We start from the raw sequence: 21428 nt of genomic DNA, 5'->3' as shown, positions 1-21428 counted from the left end.
TAAGAATTTCTGATACGTTTTTCAGAGAGATTATTTTATAATTTGAGGTTTAGTAATGCCAGGAAAAAAAAAAATGAACCACCCAAGGAGATCATAAAAGCCAAAGTCACAGATGTAGAAACAGGTTTTTAGCACTGTGATGAGTTACTGAGTTTGGGGAAAGTGTAAGATGTTATTCAAAGTGAATTATTTAGGCCATGGAATTCTCATTAGGTCATGAGAGAAACATCTGTAAATGGGAACTAAAAGGTTTTATGAAAAGTATTTGAGGAATACGTTAGGACCTAGAATAACAAAAGTGTAATGGTAGAATTAAATTGGAAATCAGTAACAAAAATGCATGTGGAATATATCCATGTATTAGGAAACTAGTCTATAAACCTCTAAACAACCCAAGGTTCATAGAAAAAAATCAAAAGGAACATTAAAAATTATTTTCAACTGAATGAAAGTGAAAACATTAAAATTTGGGGGTTTCAGCTGGAGCATTATGTAGTGAAAATTTATAGCTTTACATACCTGCAATAGAAAAGAATAAAAGTTTCAGGTCAATGACTTCAGATTCCACCTTAAGAACCTAGAAACTGAAGAGTACTTGAAAAGCAGAAGAAAGAACAATAAAAATCAGCACAGAAATCAATGAAGCAGAAAGCAGAAACAATGAGAAAATCAATGAAAACAAAAGACAGTTTCATGAAAAGATCAATAAAAGTGATAAACCTCTATCCAGGCTAACCTGATAAAAGATAAATTTATTAATAGGACTAACCATACCCACGTGTTGGATAGGATATAGAGCAACTGGAACTCTCTAACACATTGCTGGAGAGAATGTAAAATGGCACGATCGCTTTGGAAACTGGCTGTTTATTAAATAAAAACATAAACATTCCTACCATAGACCAGGCATTCCACTCTGAGGTGTTTACTCCAGAGAAATGAAGACATATGTCTATACAAAGACTTATGCATTAATATTCACATCTGCTTTATTTGTAGTGGTCTAAAATGGAAACACCCTAAATGTCCATCAACAGATGAATGGATAAAAAACTGCTATCCAGATGGAAATACGATTCAGCATAAAAAGGACTGAACTACTGCTATTCACAATAACGTGAATCAAGTTCAAACAAATGATGCATGAATGAAGCCAGATTTTTTTAAGAGAATGTAACAATGATTTTTTATGTAAAATTCTAGAAAGTGCAGACTAATTTTCAGTGACAGAAAGTAGACAAGTTATTTGTGCACAAGGAAGAGGGAGAGGGGAAGGATTACAAAGGGATCATAGAAAACTTTCTGGGTGATGAACATTTTTATTATCTTAATTGTAGTGATGGTTTTATAGGCATACACACACACGAAGCTGATTTTTTGTGCATTTTGAACATGTCCTTTTTATTGTATGTTGATTGTGCCTGGAGAAATATCAATAACCTCAGATATGCAGATGACAACACCCTTATGGCAGAAAGTGAAGAGGAACTAAAAAGCCTCTTGATGAAAGTGAAAGAGGAGAGTGAAAAAGTTGGCTTAAAGCTCAACATTCAGAAAACCAAGATCATGGCGTCTGGCCCTATCACTTCATGGGAAATAGATGGGGAAACAGTGGAAACAGTGTCAGACTATTTTTGGGGGGCTCCAAAATCACTGCAGATGGTGATTGCAGCCATGAAATTAAAAGACGCTTACTCCTTGGAAGGAAAGTTATGACCAACCTAGATAGTATATTGAAAAGCAAAGATATTACTTTGCCAATAAAGGTCCGTCTAGTCAAGGCTTTGGTTTTTTCAGTGGTCATGTATGGATGTGAGAGTTGGACTGTGAAGAAAGCTGAGCGCAGAAGAATTGATGCTTTTGAACTGTGATGTTGGAGAAGACTCTTGAGAGTCCCTTGGACTGCAAGGAGATCTAACCAGTCCATCCTAAAGGAGATCAGTCCTGGGTATTCATTGGAAGGACTCATGCTGAAGCTGAAACTCCAATACTTTGGCCACCTCATGCGAAGAAATGACTTATTGGAAAAGACCCTGATGCTGGGAGGGATTGGGGGCAGGAGGAGAAGGGGACGACAGAGGATGAGATGGTTGGATGGCATCACTGACTCGATGGACATGAGTTTGGGTAAACTCTGGGAGTTGGTGATGGATAGGGAGGCCTGGTGTGCTGCGATTCATGGGGTCACAAAGAGTCGGATACGACTGAGTGACTGAACTGAACTGACTGTGCCTTAATAAATGTTAAAAGTAATCACCCATAATTCCAACTGTGATTAATTGTGGTTGCATCTTATTGCATACTTGTCCAAACATTTTAGTCAAAAATGCTTTTCATTTTTGCTGAAATGGAACCAAATTTTATGGCTTTTAAAAAGTGATTTTTTAAATTGAGTATATAATGGGCATCTTGTCGTTTCATTAAATTCTCTTTTACATCATTTTAATACCTGCATGTTACATTATTATGTGTGTCAGACATATTTTTTTTGTTTGTTTTTTGTTTTGAGATTTTATTCAACTTTTTATTTTATCTTGGAGTATCATGGCATCTGGTCCCATCACTTCATGGAAAAGATGGGGAAACAGTGGAAAAAGTGCCTGATGAACTATGGATGGAGGTTTGTGAAATTGTACAGGAGACAGGAATCAAGACCATCCCCAAGAAAAGAAATGCAAAAAAGCAAAATGGCTGTCTGAGGAGGCCTTACAACTAGCTGTAAAAAGAAGAGAAGCGAAAAGCAAAGGAGAAAAGGCAAGATGTACCCATTTGAATGCAGAGTTCCAAAGAATAGCAAGAAGAGATAATAAAACCTTCCTCGGCGATCAGTGCAAAGAAGTAGAGGAAAACAATAGAATGGGAAAGACTAGAGATCTCTTCAAGAAATTTAGAGATACCAAGGGAACATTTCATGCAAAGATGGGCTCGATAAAGGACAGAAATTGTAGGGACCTAACAGAAGCAGAAGATATTAAGAGGTGGCAAGAATACACAGAACTGTACAAAAAAGATCTTCACGACCCAGATAATCGTGATCACTCACCCAGAGCCAGACATCCTGGAATGTGAAGTCAAGTGGGCCTTAGAAAGCATCACTGTGAATAAAGCTAGTGGAGGTGATGAAGTTCCAGTTGAGCTATTTCAAATCCTAAAAGATGATGCTGTAAATGTACTACACTCAATATGTCAGTAAATTTGGAAAGCTCAGCAGTGACCACAGGACTGGAAAAGGTCAGTTTTCATTCCAATCCCAAAGAAAGGCAATGCCAAAGAATGCTCAAACTACAGCACAATTGCACTCATCTCACATGTTAGTAAAGTAATGCCCCAATTTTCCAAGCCAGGCTTCAGCAATAGGTGAACCGTGAACTTCCAGATGTTCAAGCTGGATTTAGAAAAGGCAGAGGAACCAGAAATCAAATTGCCAACAACCGCTGGATCATCGAAAAAGCAAGAGAGTTCCAGAAAAACATCTGTTTCTGCTTTATTGACTATGCCAAAGCCTTTGACTGTGTGGATCACAATAAACTGTGGAAAATTGTGAAAGAGATGGGAATATCTGACCTGCCTCTTGAGAAACCTGTATGCAGGTCAGGAAGCAACAGTTAGAACTGGACATGGAACAACAGACTGGCTCCAAATAGGAAAAGGAGTACGTCAAGGCTATATATTTTCACCCTGCTTATTTAACTTATATGCAGAGTACATCATGAGAAACGCTGGGCTGGGAGAAGCACAAGCTGGGCTCAAGATTGCTGGGAGAAATATCAATAACCTCAGATATGCAGATGACACCACCCTTATGGCAGAAAGTGAAGAAGAGCAAAAGATCCTCTTGATGAAAGTGAAAGAGGAAAACGAAAAAGTTGACTTAAAGCTCAACATTCAGAAAACTAAGATCATGGCATCCAGTACCATCACTTCATGGCAAATAGATGGGGAATCAATGGAAACAGTGGCTGACTTCATTTTTTTGGGCTCCCAAATCACTGCAGATGGTGATTGTAGCCATGAAATTAAAAGACGCTTACTCCTTGGAAGGAACGTTATGAGCAACCTAGACAGCATATTAAAAAGCAGAGACCTTACTTTGTCAATAAAGGTCCATCTAGTCAAGGCTATGGTTTTTCCACTAGTCATGTATGCATGTGAGAGTTGGACTATAAAGAAAGCTGAGCAGAGAAGAATTGATGCTTTTGAACTGTGGTGTTGGAGAAGACTCTTGAGAATCCCTTGGACTGCAAGGAGATCTAACCAGTCCATCCTAAAGGAGATCAGCCCTGGGTATTCATTGGAAGGACTGATGTTGAAGCTGAAACTCCAATACTTTGGCCACCTGATGCGAAGAGCTGACTCATTGGAAAAGACCCTGATACTGGGAAAGATTGAGGGCAGGAGGAGAAGGGGATGACAGAGGATGAGATGGTTGGATGGCATCACCGACTCAATGGACATGGGTTTGGGTGGACTCTGGGAGTTGGTGATGGACAGGAAGGCCTGGTGTGCAGCAGTTCACGGGGTCGCAAAGAGTCGGACACGACTGAGCGACTGAACTGGACTGAACTGAAACCACCAAAGGCAGATAACCTTGAAGAAGATTCTTTTTTAACAAGAGTGTCCTAAAACTGTTTTGATGACTTTATATGGTGACTGTTATTAGACCGCCTTCCAGAGAGCCTGTTCATGCTGAATGACAAGCACTTTTCTAGCTGTCCTTAAGTAGCATATATACAGTTCAAACTGTAAATTATCAAGGCCTAGGATGCCCTTGTTTTACTTCAAGGAGAAATCCTATGGGATGTGTCGAGCGTTGCTCTGCTCCTGAGCAGTCTTCCTTAATCAAAGGTTCATAGGCATTACACAGAGCATACGTGCAATTATATAAAAATCTCAACTTCACAGGTAGTCAATACACTGTAAGGCATTTTGTAAAGGCTTCGATAATTTCCAATAATATGTCAGGGTACAGATGAAGGGAAATATTTTTGTAGTTCATTCAAAATTAAGTTTCTTACACTATTCATGCATGCACGAAAAATTCAGATTTGTAACTCATGGGAACATTCTGTTATATAATGTGAAAGCAAAGAAATAACTAATTCCCAATATATTTAGTACTAAATCAATCCTGCTCCATAGTACAGGATAATAGGGTTAATTAACAGTCAACTGAAATATTGATAATAACAGGAGCATAATTCAACTATAGTTCTACTTTAAAATCAAGAGCAGAACGTAGGAATTCTTGTGTTACTAGGTTGAAACAAATGCTTTACTTTACTTAAGATGATACTTTTCTATTGCTATACTGTGTAGAAGTAAGATTTTTCTTTTAAAGTGGGAAGCCTGACATTCGAGGTATTGCAGATGTGTCGTTTCTGAATGACCCTTTGCTTTCCATCAGTCTGAGGTGGCAGTTGCTGGCCTAGGGCAAATCCATTACCGTTCAGAATTTACAATTATTATTCAGGAGTCACAGGTTGTTGACTTCTTATCTTTAGCCTGGATATTGCAATACTGGTGCAGGCAGGGTGGACTGGGGTGAAGGGAAGCATTTTTTCAAAGAATGTACAGTAATGCAAATTATAATCACATTTTGAGTGCAGACTCAGTTGCTCAGTCGCATCCAGCTCTTCTGACCTCATGAATCTGTAGCCTCCTCTGTCCATGGAATCTCCAGGCTAGAATCCTGGAGCTGGTTGCCACTTCCAGGTGATCTTCCCGACCCAGGGGTCACACCTGCATCTCCTGCGTCTCCTGCAGTGGCAGTTGGATTCTTTACCACTGTTCCACTTGGGAAGTCCCAAGATCACATTTGCTTTATACCAACTACAATAAATTGTATTTTCTGTTAACATTTAGATCTCATATTCTTCAAGTTATATCATTTTACCTTTGGGAAATTAGTGTATTACCACTAATCATAACTATTTGACAAGCTAGGTTTCAGTTTTTGATATTCTAAGTTTAAGGATACAGATATTCAGGGATGGTACAATGCTGTTTTCATTCTGCTATCTGAAATAGTAACAACGTAATGAAATAAAATTACAATAAGAGTGCAGATAATCAATGCATTCTGTTTTCAAAAGAAAGGTTTTTGACTCCGTGCTGACATTTATTTTCCATTTCTCTGGTGCACTGGCTATTTGTTTAATAAAAGGAGACCTTTCCAGTGACAAGGACATTAGCACCATCAATCAAGAGGTTTGCTTAAGTCATGATAATATAAATGAAGTTTTTTTTTTTTTTTCTTTTAGAATTTCAAGACTCAAAGCTTAGTACTGGCAATGTGGCTAAGAAGCTAGAAGAAATAAAATGATATACAGAGTTTGGAACAATGTGCCCAGAATAACAAAATTTTACAGAACATAACATAATGTTTTGCATTTAGAAATAAATTGCTCAGATATGAACTGGGGAAGATATTGGACTTAATCAATATAACTTCACAGGGCAAAATGAGAACACATGGATGGAAGTTAAGGAAGCCAATTTTGTGCAATGTCAGAAAGACCTTCTTGGTAAGTCCTCTAAAAGTGAAATGAATTTCCTGTGAAATACCAGTGCTTTTTGCCCCTGCAGGTGTTAAAGCAGATCAACAAACATCTGTCAGTTATATTACACAAGGGATTCCTAGAGTGGGTGGAACACTGGAACCGATTAAGTCCTTTGAACTCTGATTCCCAATCTAACCTTTCGGGTCAGAACCCTTTAGGACATCAGATGGATAAACAATCTACTAAGAAGAAAGACATTTCAACAATGAAATACAGTATAAGAAATAGAAAAGTATGTAAGTAATGATGATGCAAATAAAAAATTAAGGAAGAATTGAGAGAAAAGTGACAAATTCTAGCTAGCAGTACAATGTCAGATTGCTTAGAGGAGTCCTTATATTAAGGATTATAGTGGGTGTCATAATTCAGGTGGGAAGGATAATGTGGTACAGGATTCCTGCCTGAAAGGAGGGCCCAAGCAAAGAATTAGAGGAGTAGATAGAACTCCAATATCTGAGAAGAGAAGAGAAATATTCTGGAGCTTTTAATTAATCAGAATCTTTGTGATAAATCTGTATTTACTTTGGCTGTCAAGACCTGTCTTTCAGTGCCTTAAATAGGTATAAGGTTGTAAAATGCCTGACATACGTCAAAAATAATGAAATCATGCCGTTTGAAGCAACATGGACCGATCTAGAGGTTATCATATCAAGTGGAGTGAGTCAGAAAGAGAAAGACAAATGCCATATGTTATCACTAATTTGCAGCATTTAAAATATAACATAAATGAACTTATCTACAAGACAGAAACAGGCTTACAGACATAGAGGACAGACTTGTGGTTGCCAAGGGGGGAGGCGGGTTGGGGAGGGAAGGACTGGGAGTTTGGGTTTAGCAGATGCAAACTATTATATGTTATACATAGGATGGATAAACAATGAGGTCCGACTATGTAGTGCATGGAACTGTATTCAATATCGTGTGATAAACCACAAAGGAAAAGAATATGAAAAAGAACGCATATGTGTATAACCGATCACTTTGCTGAATATATATATATATATATTTATATGGTTTAAATCAACTCAGTCATATTTATTTCTTCTTTATAATCTAAAATAATATTATATAGTGATAAAGATAGATAGGAGCCTCCCAAATTGCTTCCAGAATTTTCTTAGCAACAGAACAGAAATGTACAGCGTCTGAACACAGACTGCAGGAACCGAGTCACCAGGTGGTATCTCTCTAGGCTTGAAGACTTCGTCTCAGAGAAAGTAGGCTGAGCATGAGATCCACCCAGAATATGATCAAGCCAAACCACTGATTTTGGGCATTTTCCTAAAGTGAAAAGAGAAGCAAAATTTCCAACTCGCTAATTTCGCTACTTGTTAGTCTATCTAAAGTCTTTTGTTTCTGGAAGCTTTTAATATTCTCTTTGTTTCTGTCAGCAGTTTTTCTGTACCATGCCTGGCTGTAAGTTTTTTTATTTCTTTATTTTCTGGTTTTATCCTGTTGGGCTTTGTAGTGCTCCTTGAATCCCTGACAGGGATAGTCACAAGCTATTCTTTGGAAAAGATTGTTTCTGCCCTATTTGCTGACCTCCTGCTGGGACACCAGTCTATACCCCATATACGTTTTACACTTTTCTTCCCTTCAGGATCTTTCATCCTTTTTCTATAATGTCTCTGTCTGGTTATTTTTTCAGAACTACTTTCCAGTTTATTAATCATCTCCTCAGTGTGTCTAAATTATTTTGTAAACTCATGTATTGAGTTCTTAATTTTGATTATTACATTTTCCCAGTTCTAGACTTTCTACATGAATCATTTTCAGTACTTTCCAGTTCTTTGCTAAAATTCTTTAGACCCAATTTCTTAAAAGAAACATAAAATCTGCATCTGATAACTCTAATATTTAGAGCTATTGATCCGTTTCTACTGTCTTCATTTTTCTGGTCATTTGATCCTGTCAACTGGGGTGTGGGATTCACTGCTAGATGAGAGATGAGGCTGGTAAGGGAAGCATGGGAGAATGCATTAGAAAGCAGCAAGACTAGAGATGCAGAGACCAATGGGTAAGGTTTACAGGCATGTAAGAAGACAAGATGGCAATTAGGGATAAGGCTTTTACTAAGGAAATGGCAATCTACTCCAGGACTATTGCCTGGAAAATCCCATGGACAGAGGAGCCTGGTAGGCTATAGTCCATGGGGTCACAAAGAGTCAGACACGACTGAGCGACTTCACTCACTCACTCACTCACAATAGAGATTTTAGTGGGCTTCCTTCATAGCTCAGTTGGTAAAGAGTCTGCCTGCAATGCAGGAGACCCAGGGTCAGGAAGATCCCCTGGAGAAGGAAATGGCAATCCACCACAGCCTGAAAAATCCCATGGACAGAGGAGCCTGGAGGGCTACAGTTCATGGGGTCCCAAGAGTTGGACGACTTAGCGACTAAACTACCACCACCACCACCAATGGAGACTTTTAAAAACAGGTGTATATATCCAAGAGATTTTTATGGGCTAGAGTCTACATGATGATTCCCATGTTTCTGTTTTTGAAAACTGAAAGAAGAAAAAATGGTGCCATTTACTAAACTAGATAAAATTGAGGGAAGTTCAAATTTAGGAGAAAAAGAGTTGACTTGGGATTAGTGCAGTTGAGATGGCAGGCTGACTTCCTAGCTGTGAGAGGCTTGTGGTCTGTACATTCAGGAGAAAGTTCTGGGCCAAATATACAGCTCTGGATGTCATCTGCACACAGGTGGCAGTGGTGTCACAGGGAGGAGTAGATGAAAGGGACAGGGAGGAGGTGGAGGTCAGGGTGGGGCGCCTCGGGCTGAAGCTATCAGAGCACAGAGCTGCCAGGAAGCAGGTGGGCCCTTGGAAGCCTGGAACAGGCCGAGATGGAGTTGGAAAAGAAGTCTGTGGTAACCAGGGGAGTGCATTGTCACAAAACTAAGGGTAGAGATCATGGCGAGGGGAACATGGTCACCAGAATGAAATGCGACTAAGAAAACATACCGAAAACAAGCAAATCATTGGTGACCCTGGTGAGCGTTTCGGTGGAATGAAGGGAGAAAGCAGGTTGTGGCGGGCTGAGGAGTGGACGGGTGAAGGGGTGGATAATGAGCAGAGGGAGTTTGTGAAGTCTGGCTCTGAGGAGGAGAAAGATGGGTAGATAGGATGCATGTGAGACTAGGGCATGTTTTCTAAGTTTAGGCCAAAAAGATATGACCATGATAAAATACCAATAGGAAGATATAACCAAAGTGGGAGAGGTTGAGGGATACAAGAGAAAAAAAAAAAGCCTCCGTGCATCCTAAGTCGCTTCAGTCGTGTCCAACTCTTTGCGCCTGGAAGGACTGCCAGGCTCTTCTGTCCATGGGATTCTCCAGGCAAGAATACTGGAGTGGGTTGCCATGTCCTCCTCCAGGGAATCTTCAAAAAAAAAAAATAGCCTAATTAATAGCAAATATGGGGGCTTCTCAGGTGGCACTAATGGTAAAAAAACGAAACAAAACAAAAAAACCACCCACCTGCCAATGCAGGAGACCCAGGTTCAATCCCTGGTTTGGGAAGATCCCCTGGAGGAGGGCATGACAACCCACTCCAGTATTCTTGCCTGGAGAATCCTATGGACAGAGGAGCCTGGTGGGCTACAGTCCATAGGGTTTCAAAGAATTGGATAGGACTGCAGAGACTTGGTACACAGCACGCACGATAGCAAACATCTGAAGACTGGAGGATTCAGGATCTAGAGCTCAAGGGGCAAGGTCTGCCTGAGATGCTTAGAAGCTAGGTAGAGAGATCCTTTCCCGTTTTTTCCTATCAGAAGGGAAAAGTCAGGAGATCGTTTTGGTGGCAAGACAGGGAGAGGGTTCTTTACAGATGGTTTCTCTTTTTAGTGCCAATCAGGGGGGCTTGGATATCTGCTGTAGGGAAAAAGCAAAAACTTTCAAGCAATATGGTAGAACAGCCACATAGCATTAATGATCCGGCTGAAGTCAGACACCATGAAGTCGTTCAGTGGCTGCGTTCTACAGGGTGATATAGTTTGCCCATCAGTTCCCAGCAGTTTGGAGCAGTTGCAGAGGAAGTCGACTGTTAGATGTATCCTGAAAAAGGATTTGGGGCTGGTGGGTCCCTCTGCAGACAACAGGACAAGGCTAAGGAGAATGTTGGCAAGTGTGACGGACAGTGGAGAAGCAAGTGAAGATGAAAGGGAAGAAGTAGGTAGAAGAAACGGAGAAGTGTGCAATGGAGGTCCCAGGACAATTTGATGAAACAGAGTCTGGGACTCCAGATTTCCTATTTTGGGTGACTGGGATTTGATGATTATTAATTTATATATAAGAAGACCGGTTTTCTTGAGACAGTCTTGGTTTATACCTGTTTTGCTGAAGTAATTGCTAAGTTTCACCCCGTTTCACTTTCAAAAGTGTCCTTGTTTGTATAATAAATTAAATGTCTTGGTATTTATATAGAGATTATATGGAACAGGTGTGGAAGAAGGGAGATAATTAGTTTAATTTTGGACATATTGAGTTCAAGGAATTTATAGGAATTCAGGTTTAAAGATCAAGTAGATCAAACATTTGGGCAGATACAACCTATACTCACCCATAATACATAAATCAGTATAGTACTAATTGACTTATAATTTAGTGATTATCTCAAATGATATACTAATCTGCAGATAATACATTAAATTCCTAGAAAACATTTGCTTGAGGGCTTTTTCTTGGTATTAAAGTATGTGGTATTTGTGTGTGAAATGAAAAATATTAATCACGTGAGAAACAATTTTAACACTGACCAATTTGTCAATCTGGTATAAGGTATTAATGGACCGAGTTCAATTGGGTCATACCTCAAAGCGCCACAAGGTGGCAGCACAACTACACTATGATACATAATTAACACGGGGAAAGATTCCTACCAGATATTCTGCAGGTAGAACATTTAAGAGTTTATAGCCATTGGACATTATAAGTGCGTGCATGCTAAGCCGCTTCAGTCGTGTCCGACTCTGTGCGACAGTATGGACTGTAACCCGCCAGGCTCCTCTGTCCAAGGGATTCTCCAGGCAAGAATCCTGGAGAGGGTTTCCATGGCGGCCTCCAGGGGATCTTCTCTACCCAGGAATTAAACCTGGGTCTCTCATGTCTCCTGCCTTGGCAGGTGAGCTCTTTACCACTAGTGCCACTACATTATATAAATGTTTCTAAATGTATGCCTTTTAATTTAAAAGTAATTATTTGTTTTATCATTATTGCCAATTGGAAGATGTGAAAATTAAAAAGTTTTATTTTTAAATATGTACATTATTTTTAAATATTTTAAACAGATTAAGACACATGATGTCCCTATTCCCTGGTGGCTCAGTGCTTAAAAAGTCCATCTGTAATGCAGGAGACATGGGTTCGATCCCTGAGTGGCAAAGATCCCCTGGAGAAGGAAATGGTAACCCACTCCAGTATTCTTGCCTGGGAAATCCCATGAACAAGCCTGGTGGGCTACAAAAGTCCATGGGGTCATGAAAGAGTTGGATGCAACCTAGTGACTTAACAACAAAAGACATGATCACTGATGTACATTTATGGGCATTCTTAAGAGAGCTGTTCATATGGCTTCCCTGATGGCTCAGATGGTAAAGAATCCACCTGCAAGGTAGGAGACCTGGGTTTGATCCCTGGGTCTTGGAAGATCCCCTGGAAGAGGACGTGGTAACCCACTCCAGTATTCTTGCCTGGAGAATCCCCATGGACAGAGGAGTCTGGCAGGTTACAGTCCACAGGGCCACAAAGAGTTGGACATGACTGAGTGACTAAGCACACACGGTATATCATACACTAGCTATAAATGTCTTATAAATTTGCATTTTGATTGGTATATTGTAGTTAGATAATTTTATTTATAGTATCTTTTTAATACATTTATCTCACTAGTGAACATACACTTAGTAACTTCATTCATTGGCCTTTGGGAGGAAAGCATTCAGAAATCTCATGAAGAAACTCTTGTTTGCCATATTCTAGCTATAGCAACACAAATGGAGGTAGGTATGGTTATCTGATTTAGCCAATGGATAGTACAGGATACCCGGTTAAATTTGAACTTCAGCTAAACAGCAAGTAATCTCTTTAATATAAGTATGGTACCATACAATATTTGGGACATACGTATACTAAAAATTAGTCAATTCCTCATTATATTTTACGTGGTACCCCAAATAGGGAGCAATAAGAGGGAGAAGAATTGGGGGGTTGGGGGAAAGCAAGCTGTGGAGAAATCCAGGATTCTGGGCTCCAAATCTGACCTACTATTCAGATGTCTTCAGGACCAAGGAAAAGAATCATAAATGGACTTGAACTAGGCTGCATTCTGTGGTGAACTCATTTATATGTTAAGCTAAACAACATGGGCTAGGGTTAATCAAGCACTCTGGTGAATTACCATCTACACCACACATTGATTACTGATTTTCAAACAACAAAACACGACAACATATATTTAAAGCTAGCTCAGTTTTGGACAAAATTGAATAAATAACTGCAATTCAGACATTTTGGGGTCTTACCCACATTCAGGGTTATCATTATGAAAATCTGTCATTAGAGCATGAAGGCTCGGAAAGGCCATTTTAATTTTGTTTAATCAACAAGCATGCCTGGCACCTTCTGTGTGCAGAGGACTGACTGAGACTGTGAGTATAAGGATTAATAAGACACTGATGTAATTCATCTTGGTAGCCATTTATCGTTGATAAAATAAAAGTTAAAATCGTGTACAAATCATGGCAAAGTCATTCTTACCATTCCGCCCCCCCCCCGGGGTTTGGTCCTTGATCAACTGTTTCTCCCTTTGTTCCTCCCTAGAATGATCTTCTTTCTCTTCTGTGTGATCTTCAACTATCATTTTAATACTCAAGACTTCCAAATATCTATTCCAGCCATGACTTCTCTGCTCTGCCTAAGTATGTACATTTAACTGATATGAGTTCCTGGCTGTCCCATGAGCACTTCCTAAATTAGACTTACAGTTTACTTCCAGAAAATTTTATTCTTCGTTTATTCCCAATCTTAGTTAATTGCAGTTCTCTTCCTGTTCTCCTCTGCCCTTCAGACATTCACACAATCTCAACTTCTGTCCCCCATCCAATCAGAGTATCCTTACTAGATCGTGTGTCTACTGTTCCATGTCCTTTCTAAACTCATTTCCTTCCTCCAGCCTCAATTGCCTTAACTTTAGAAATTTATTAAAATTATCAATTAATTTTATTTACATTATTTTATACCAATAATTATATTTTTAAATCTGAGAAGAGTTTACGATTTTAATGGCATTAAAAGGTAAGAATAAGACTGATAAGGAAACACAGGCAGAGTCAGAGAATGGCCTGGGGTTGGGAGGTGTTCAGATGTCTGAAATACAGACACTTGGAAGAGAAGGCAGGGAAACCCCTCAAGCTTCCCATTCAGCACAGTGCTAGGCACTGATGGAAACAACTGGAAGCATTTATAAGGCGCCCACTGAACGTTCTGCAGAAGATTCTTGAGAGTCCCTGAGCTGTAAGGAGATCAAAGCAGACAATCCTAAAGGAAATCGACCCTGAATATTCATTCAATGGAAGGACTGATGCTGAAGCTGAAGCTCCAATACTTTGGCCACCTGATGCGAAGAACTGACTCACTGGAAAAGACCCTGATGCTGGAAAGATTGAGGGCAACAGGAGAAGGAGGTGACAGAGGATGAGATGGTTGGATGGCATCACTGACTCAATGGACATGAGTTTGAGCAAACTCCGAGCCTGGCATGCTGCAGGCCATTGGCATGCTGCAGTCCATGGGGTTGCAAAGAGTCAGACACAACTCAGTGACTGAACAACAACAGCAGAACAACATCAACACTGAACCTTAGGCATTCATATCCTCCAGTGAGATGAATAATGCAGGTCAAAGGTCACATTCCTCTAGACTGCAGGGAAGAAGGGGAAGGAAACAAAGTCTTTCAATCTGGGTCATTAGTCCTAGCAATTTAAAAAGTGATGAACACATCTTTATAAGACCAGCCCAGTATCTTACAGGAGCATCAGTGGTGGCGTAATCAAAGGAGTATAATTAAGAAAAACGTAAATAAATCTGAAACAACTAATAACATGACTACCCTTATGCCCTATATCAACTATAAAATGGGAAATATTTAAACAAATGATTCTGATCGGTGTTACTTTTAAAAAGCCAAGGCAAATTTTCAGTTTTATTTCCCAGTAGTTTTCCAGAATCTATAATCAGCATTGATGTTGAAATTTCTCAAAATCCATTGGAAAGTATCTCAGCATACATTTTAGAAAGATGCTGGCTTTGATCCATTTTGTCAACGTGATGGCTGATACCTGTCCTTGTCTTATAGCCTATCCCTGTCTTCCTCCTTCAGTAACTTGACTCAGAGGAGTTCTGGACCACATATGTGGATTCTCACTGCTCCGTCGCTGTATTTGGGGTGACATAAGGGCTCAAACAACAGAACGTGAGAAGCTATAAGTGGTTTACCTGTCCAGAGGCAGCCACCCAAGCTTGGTAGTTAAGGGCTAAGAGGACTCAAGCAAAGAGAACAGGAAGGTTCAAAAGGAGGGGTCGTGATGCCCCTTGCAACGGGGGAGGGGAGTTTGTGTCCGGGCAAAGCACAGAGGGGAGGGTGGAAGGACAGGTTGATCAGGCCAGGGGTTAACTGGACCCAAGATCCTGTGTGTTTCTAGAAACAGGCCTTGAGGGAATCTCTCTGGCCTCACATATGGAATGGGGATAACAGAGATTGAAGACCATGGAGGCCTGAATCAGCTTAATTACACACTGTGGTGTAAGGATGGGAAGGCCCCCAGATGCTTGAAATTCTTTCCACAGAAAACAAAACATTTACTTTACAGAGATAAAAGGCTTGAAATGTAAATGCATGAGTGAAACTCATTCACACTTGGGTGTAATCAGTCAGTCAAGAAATCAATAAACAGAGAAGTATCAGATTCCCTGGGGGTGGGGGGCAGAGAGCAAGGGGCTAAGTTTAGGAGGTAGAGGCTGGGTGGAAAGTTAGGATAAGTGCCAAGGAAAGAGACCTAGGAGACTAGGAAGCCCAACTTCAGCTACTTGGCACATTTTACTTGTGATTCATGAGGTGTGTCCGTCTGTCTTCTCCACCAGATTATGAACTCCTTGAGCCAATGACTGTAGCACCTAGCATTGAGCCTGGTGCAAATGGTAAGCATTAAATCATTCTGTGCTCATGCTGAATTTTAGTTCCAAACTGGTGGACAGCAACAGTGTGCAAATGAACCTTTGCTTTTCCGGCCCAACCAAAGAGACAGATTATTGGGACCCTTACTCTCCTGGGGTTCTGGAGTGTCAGAGCTGCCTTCTCAGGCCCATCTGTGCCCACACAACCAAGAAACAAGGCTCTTACTTAGCTAGGAGATGGCAAACAAGGGAAAGTGATTTTAAAGATGCCTGCTCAAAATTCTCCTAATACGAAAACTATGAGGTGAGGACATTTTGATTGCTTCTGTTGCTCAAAATACACATCAGGATCTCGCAGTGCTTTCCATTCATTATCCTCAGTGTGGAATTTTGGATTTTTTTTAGTATCAATTTTCTGGTATCGATAAAGAGGCTAGCATGTGGCGCTAGCATGGTGCCTGGCAAATAGCAAGTGTTCAATAAGTTTTTGTTGAACGAACAAATGAATGCAGGAATGATCGATTGGGGGTGATCCCCAAATTCCAAACAGTTGAGTCAAAAATGAGGAAAATTCACATCAAGTAGGTAGAGACTAAGCTGAAACATTATGCATAAAACTTTGTGAAAAATCCAGATTTACCATACAAATACTTGAATGTTATTAGCTTAATTGGATTTTATTTGATACAGTAAATGGAATTGGAATATAGTGACTGGAGTATAGGAACAAATGAAGTCAATTTTGTTCTCTTTGGGTTAAGCTAGGTTGAACAAAATGGGAAATTTCTGTTGCCCTTGCCCTTGCAAGACTGGGACATAGTAATTTTTCTAAGTTTTCTGGAAAATTCTGAGTTTGATTTGTTTGTTTTTGTTTTGCTTTACTTTACAAATAGCCTCCTGGCCCTCTAGCAATACCCCCGTCTCAGATACCACTCCCCTATCTAACTATAAAACAATTAATAGAAGCTCAAAATACTTGAGCAACATTTGCTATTTTAAACAAATCCTGGTTTTAGTCTGAACATAGTTAAGAACTTTTCAGGCCCAGCAAGCCCCGCTTCAGGTCTCCATTACTGGAAAAAGCCATTATGTGGAACCACTGCAATACAGCCAAGAACCTAGTAATATTAGCACATTTCAGAAAGCTTGGCTGATTCTTTCTTGTAGTTTCTTCTTATCTAGTATCAGGTCACCTGAAATCATTAAAACTTCTTGTAACAGTTTTCCAATCCATGACTAAATTTCCACTTTGAGGACCTCTGACTTTTTAGGCAATCTCTCACTAGAATGAGTCTACGATTCATGCTAAATCACAAGGATGATCAGATGAAATTGTTAACAGAATGCTGTGTTTCTGGTGGATAATAACTCATTGGACATAAAAATTAAGATAATATGCTTTATTTTACATGATTGTTGATGTTGATTCCAGCCATTACCTCCAATCAAGTCAGGCTATAATTTTGTGGCATTAATGAAGACAGACTTAATGAGCAGCTCTCCTTTCACAGCGTAGGTCTCGTTGCTGTACACAAAACCAAAGTTCCCTAAACAGGAAACTTCCATTCCACACCAGCAGGCCTAACTCGATCTGTGGATTACACCTCCAGAGCTCAGCAAGCAACAAATTAATCATGGTTTCCCCCAACCGAGGCATTTTTTCCCTTCCAATCTGAATTTCAGAACTTGGCTTGATTAATGCTGATGTGCTGAACACTGTTGCCATTAAGTCATATATCTTGCAAACAGCCATTTGGAGTAATAATTCATATATCTCCTGGAGCAAAGTTTTTCAAAAGTCTCAGTGCAATATTCTGATGGATCAATCTCCTATGATTCCTGATGCTTCTTTCCAACAGTGGCTTTCATTCTAATTGTTCTTAAGATTTTAATCTATCATGTCAACTTAATAGAAACAATGTTCCTGCTTCAAAACTACATATGAATAACAGGTATAAAGTTGTTCTACATGCTGATTATTAGTCCCTGAGAGCAATATTTTGTAAAACTTACCTCACTACCCAAAAGCAATTTTTACTCTTATCCTTAAATGAAAAAAAAAATCTAAAGAATATGTGCTAGTATCTGTGTGCTAACCTTTTAAGCTAATTATTATTTATCCACTTAAAATTAGTAACAGTAAATTTTCCATGTAGGAAAGTCATTCAAGATTCAAACTCTCCCCACTCTTTTTTTAAGCGAGGTCATGACATCTCTGCAGAAGACAAATCCTGTATTAGCGATGAGTTGTTGTTCCGTTGTTAAGTCAGGTCTGACTCTTTTGTGATTAGAAGTGAGTTACTGTTATCCTCAAGGAGGCAGAAAGTTGATGATATTACCCAGTAAAGAGTAAACTAATTTTTAATGCAACCACCAGGAGTTTAATCAACTGTTAAGTGATGCCTTAATTTTTAAATTATGCAAAAGTCACTTGCTGTATTTTTTACTCTGAGCACCTACCCCAACGTATGGTCTGCAGTTGGTGTTCAATGTCAACTGAATGGAACTCAGAATTTTTTACCAAGAGGCTGGTGAGAAAGCGTTCTTCAATTTGTCCACTAGGTGGCAGACAGGGACTACGCTTCCCACATGGAACCATCACAGACCCTCCCATTCATAGTGTAAATAAAGAGCTGCATTATTAATTTATACCATAGCATCCACTCTACACTTAATATTTGTTTAACCAGCTGTTTCCTGTAATCCTCCTTAAACACTATTGATTACAATCCTAAGAACATTTAAGTTTCCATCCCTTTCCATTTTACCCCAACAACATATTGTTACTTTTACTTAACAGACTAAATACATTTAAATATCATAGGCTAAGTACTATGGCTACTGATAATGAATACAGGAGGTTGGAAAATTAACTAGAGGCAACAGAAGACGACAATGCAAAAGTGTTTTCAAATTTTCTCTGCATTTCGCTGGAATTTTAACTGGCTGTGAATACCATTATTTTTAAACTGTAATCTGGAAAATAAGACATGCATGGTTCAGAAGGAAACGAAAAGAAAACCAGTATTAGGGTGTTCCAAAAAAGGGAGTTATTTCCTGAATATGCCTCTTGTTCATCTTTACAAAGACCAAGGGCTGTGCTACCTTAAGAGTCAAAGACTTCTTCAACTACTCAGAAAATACCAACATTCCACACCCAAGATGCTAAAAGGCAGGACTGTTTAGTAGACCATCTATTCATAAAGCATCTTCGTTCGCCGAATGTATTTATCCTGGATGTGTTACCGGCTCCCAAAGGAAGGAAAAGGCAGTGAAACCACTAGGGATATAATGAATTGATTCTTCTCTGTGAAAGTATCTTCAGTTCTTCTAAATTACAGTGTCAGTCATTCCTCTGAGATTCAGGGCCTAGCAGACAATAAATGGCTCACTTTATAAGAACACCATGTTCTCTTCTTGCTTGTTTCTGATAGAAAGCCCAGGCCCACTGAACACTCCCCTTTGGAATACTGGCCTCTGGGTACTTTCTCTTTGGAGACCAGTGGTCTGGAGCTTGTTGGTTTTCTCTTGCTCATTAAGTTATGTTTAAACAGAATTAGTTCTTATCTAGTTTTCCCATTTTTAATCTGTTTCCAATTTTGTGAAGAGATTACCAAAATATATAGCTATTCTCTTCACTTAAAAATGAAATTATCAAGAACAGATAGCCCCAAGTGACTGAAGACTAAGGTTTAAATAAATGCCCAACCACCTTTGGCAAAGTTTCTATTTTATTGAATGAAAGAAAAACTTCTTTATTCATAAAAGTAATGGAAGTGAACTTAAGACACATCAAACTAAAAGTTATCCAAAGAGAATGACTATGATGTATGTTTGGTAAAACAATATTCCCATTTTATGATTCCATTAAAATATTGAAGTCGCTGAAGTGTGTGTAAAATGATTGCAAATTTAGTACACTGAAATAATCAAATAGAAATGGTTACCAGAAACTACGTTTGTAATGAATAAATATTACATTTCATGTAGAAATTAATTCTCAGGCTTTATTTCTTAAGAACCGTTAGCTTCCAAGAAGCCAGCCAGTATGTTTGATTTTATGACATCACACTGGAACGTGTACAGGAACACTTTCCATACTAAAAACTCCCGAAGTACTGGCCACTTTGTGTATTTTTCCAGGGGTAAATGAAAATAAAATAACTTATTTTCAAAATAATAAACCATCTTATTTGGAACACAACAGTCATAGTCAATGGAAGAAAACAACTTCATTTCAACCCCAGAGAGTTCAGATTTACTTAGGGTGGTAAACAGTCTCACACAAATCATTCATTTAAGCAACTTTTAAAAGTAACCTTACCAACCACGACTTAAAAGGAATTTTTTTCAGTGTATTAAAATTGTCCACCAAAATCATTCTATATACAAAAAGCATCATAGTTCTGTGATCTTAATTTCACAATTAAGTTGAGAAGCCTGGACCAAAATCAGTAACATCTCAAAGACTGTCACTCTAACAGATATTACCTATGTGATTACAATAACTTTCTTTTTCACATAAACTTACATAGTCTCTAAAAGAAAACACATAAATCTGGAATGGACATTGCCATTCCTCAGCATTTCCTTCAGCCTATACTATCCTTTTTTTTCAGGTGTTATAAAAATGCTTGTTGAAATACACATGGAAAACTGCCACTTGGAAACCATGCATCCACCAGATTATAGTAGCATCAGCGAAATCTGGGATACTGGACTTCCTCCTTGCCCCAGTCTAGACTGAGCTTGTTTACTGCTGAACAGTATTTTATCTAACAATATGAATCTTTAAAAAAAAAAAAAAAAGTTGAGATGTCATGTCAAACTCAAAAGAAAATTAAGAAAAGTTATTTTAATGTATACATAAATTATGATATGTATTGCTATCTGAAATCTTAAAGGAATCAAGGCTTAACCCAAAGAGTAAAAAAAAAAAAAAAAAAAGGGATTTTTACCTTTTCCTAAAATCCAGGAGTTCAGATGCTCTCAAGTCCTGCTGAAGTTGGAGCCTGGAGATCAAGTGAAGCCAGCGCTCTTTCCCCTCACCTTAAGTTTGTCTCTGGGCAAGTGTGTGTGCGTGTGTGAGTGTGTGTGTGTGTGCGTGTGCCGCGCAGAATGTCTCTTTGTGGCGCTGGATGGCAGAGGTCCTGCTCCTGGGAAGAAGGAGGCACTTTCTCACCAAGAGCAGAAGAAAAGCAAAGCAGCGTCACCAGGAAAGTTCTCCTCCCAGATCCCCTAATTACAGCCTAACGTGCGCTTCATGCAAACTTCAGGGAGGAAGGGAGGGGCAGCTCTGTGCCCAGACCTTCTGGAACAGCAGCCTCTTAGATGACTTTCCCTCTGCTCAGATCCCGGAGTTACCCGCTCAGGGGTTCAGGCAAAGCGGGAGCTACAACCACAAGCCCCCGCCACTGCACACCTCCTGGGTCTTCCAGAGGGGATGGGGCAAGGGGCTGTGGAATGATCGTGGGGCAGCGGGGTGAGGCAGACAAGCCAGGACAGTGAATTTTGACTTTGCTTCTTAGCCTCTGCTTAAAATGAAGATCCAAAAGTAGGAGAGGTCCTCGCTTTCCCGTCTCCCTCTCCCCAAGGTATATCCAGGGTAATCAGGTAGACAGGTAATTATGACAACAGCGGATAAACCTTCCAAAATGTAAGGTGCCCTTTCACCCACACTGCCAGAAGTATG

At 39.5% G+C, this 21428-nt stretch overlaps 1 protein-coding gene across 1 annotated transcript in view; it reads right to left on the bottom strand.

Annotated features, from left to right (window-relative positions):
• Positions 1–20967, bottom strand: part of HAPLN1 (hyaluronan and proteoglycan link protein 1) — an 81193-nt gene extending 60226 nt beyond the window's left edge. The window contains exon 1 of the mRNA XM_027545672.1: positions 20695–20967. The gene's annotated coding sequence lies outside the window, so the exon portion shown is untranslated. The remainder of the gene's footprint in view (positions 1–20694) is intronic.
• Positions 20968–21428: the final 461 nt, after the last annotated feature.

Source organism: Bos indicus x Bos taurus, chromosome 7 (assembly GCF_003369695.1).
Source record: "Bos indicus x Bos taurus breed Angus x Brahman F1 hybrid chromosome 7, Bos_hybrid_MaternalHap_v2.0, whole genome shotgun sequence".
NCBI lineage: Eukaryota > Metazoa > Chordata > Mammalia > Artiodactyla > Bovidae > Bos > Bos indicus x Bos taurus.
The sequence above is the reverse complement of the archived record's forward strand: the minus strand, read 5'-3'. Positions and strand labels throughout refer to the sequence as shown.